The 2,185-nt window shown below is 65.0% G+C and overlaps 1 protein-coding gene across 2 annotated transcripts in view; it reads left to right on the plus strand.

Annotated features, from left to right (window-relative positions):
• The first annotated feature begins 1,292 nt into the window (after window positions 1-1,292).
• The window catches only part of GDNF (glial cell derived neurotrophic factor), a 19,885-nt gene continuing 18,992 nt past the window's right edge, over window positions 1,293-2,185 (plus strand). For both annotated transcript variants that reach the window (XM_042825988.1, XM_042825989.1), the window contains exon 1: window positions 1,293-1,463. The gene's annotated coding sequence lies outside the window, so the exon portion shown is untranslated. The remainder of the gene's footprint in view (window positions 1,464-2,185) is intronic.

Here is a 2,185-nt window from a genome sequence, read left to right on the forward strand (position 1 = left end):
AGAAAGAAAGAAGCCCAGTGCAGACGGAGCGGTTTATTGGCCGGCTTACAAGCCCTGTGCTCTCCCCAGCCGCCCGCCGCGTTAATTTCATAGCACCGGCGACATGAGGACCTCATACCTCCGGACAACTGGGTGAGTCATAAATACACGGCGCACGGCTGTAAGCCGAGACTGTTTACGGCCACTTTGCAGCGGCCTCCAGAGAGTCTGACTCTCTTGCGCAGGGCGCGCAAGGGCCGAGCAGCGCCGCGCAGTAGCGCGGGGGGCGCCAGAGACCCCGCGCCACCGGCACCTGCGGACGGCGCGGAGCTCCGCGGGGGCGGTGGAGCCGGGGTGGGCCGTGCTGGTGTTGGGTTACCCCGGCCCGGCACCGCCGCCGCGGAGCCAGAGGGTGCCGGGGCGCTGCTCCGGCGGCCGCGCAGCGCACGGTATGTCGGGCCGGTGACTTCAGCCGTGAGATATTTGGAGGCTCCGCGGGGTCCGGTGCGGGGGGCCAGCGTGTATGTTTGGGTCTGAAAGCGAATCAGCGGAGGGCGCGTCACTGCCAAAGGGCCCTATAAATCCATCTGCGGCGCAGAGTCTCCCTGGCAAAGCCCCGGCGTCCGCGCGTCCCGCTCCGCGATTACTCCGCCCGCGGGTGCGGAGCTCCCAGCGCCTCGCCGAGCCCCGCGTCCCCGCCCGCAGAGCCCCGCGGCACCCCGGGAGCCGGGCGCGCCCAGGCACAGCCGCGGCGGGCGCTTCTCGGCACCGACCCGGCCTCCCGCCGCTCCCCACTTGGATCTAAGCTTTCGCCGCGACGGGACCCCCGATCTGGAGGACGAAGCCTCGCCGCCGCTGCTGCTACCGGCCCTGCAGATCTCAGCGCCTGCCTCTGATTCTCCCAGCAGGCTGAGGGGGGTGGTGTGATTTTAGTTTTATTTTTCCCTCCCCTCCTCAGCTGCCTTTTCCCCCCCTCCCATTTTTTTTTTTTTTCCTTCCTGCCGCTGCGTGCGTGTCCGAGCGGTGCGCAGCTCCCCGCGGTGCTGGACCAGCTGGCGTTACAGGAGCCCTGATGTCTTCATCTGACTCCCCGCAGTTGTTGATGGAGTGTCTTTCTCAGATTTCCAGGCAGGGTCCCAAGAGCAGCACCCAGAGCCAGCTCCCGCTGCCAGGCGGCGCTCCCCGCGGTTCGGGCCGCTCCCGCCGCTGCTGAACGCGGCTCCGGGGCCGGAGCGGGCGCAGACCCCTGCGGAGCCGCGGCCACAGCACCTGCGGCAGCGGCGGGAGTAGCCGCCGGGGCTTCTGCTGGCGGCTGCCCTCTGCCTGCACTTAGACTTGCGACCTTGTCCCTCTTCTCCACGCCTCCTCCTCACGAAGACGGTCCCGGCGGTCGGACCCCGACTTGGCCCATATGCATCACCCGTCCGGCCGCTCGGCGCCCCGGCGTTGATGTCCGTCTCGGGTCCGACGAGACCAGCTCGGAGGTGAGAGCGAGGCAGGGGCTGCGGCCGCGCGGGCTGGTCGGGGCGGGCATCTTCCCCGGGAGCACAGGGCCCCGGACCCGGCGAGGTGCGAGCGCAGCGCCGGCGCCTGGACGTGATCCGCGCCGCGACCGGCGCTGGTAGCGGGCTTCGAGCTCTGGGCTGTGGGAGCTGCACGTCTCTTCGGCGGGGCTGCGCCCTCCCGGGCCGGGCTGCGGGCACCGGCGGGCTCCCCGCCGTTCTCCGCCCGCTGCCGCCGGGCAGAAGCGGGCTGAGAGCAACTGTAATCCTCGAGCGGTGGGTATCGGGATGTGTAAAGGCGGGCATGCAGAAAGGAGGGGAAGGGAGAAGGGAAGAGAGAAGAGAGATGGAAAGAAGAAGGAAAGAGGGAAAGGCAAAGGAAGATAAGAAGAAAGAGGGGAAAAAATAAGGATGCAAGGGAGGGAGAGGAGACAAAAAAAGAAAGGGGAATGAGGAAAAAAAAAAAAGAAGAAAGGAGAGGAAAAAGAAAATATGAAAACAGAGAGGGGAAACAGGAAGAGAGAGAAAAGAGGAAAACATGGAAGAGGAAATGGAAATGAAAAGGAAAAAAGCTAGTGGAAGGAAAAGGAAACAAGGAAAGGGAAAAGAAAGAGGGATAGGGAACAGGATAGGGAAACGGGTGGAGAGTGGGGAGGGGGGAAGGAAAGGAAAGGAAAGGAAAGGAAAGGAAAGGAAAGGAAAGG

This window comes from Centrocercus urophasianus, unplaced genomic scaffold (genome assembly GCF_019232065.1).
Source record: "Centrocercus urophasianus isolate 14NV4802_14NV808 unplaced genomic scaffold, USGS_Curo_1.0 seq_25, whole genome shotgun sequence".
NCBI lineage: Eukaryota > Metazoa > Chordata > Aves > Galliformes > Phasianidae > Centrocercus > Centrocercus urophasianus.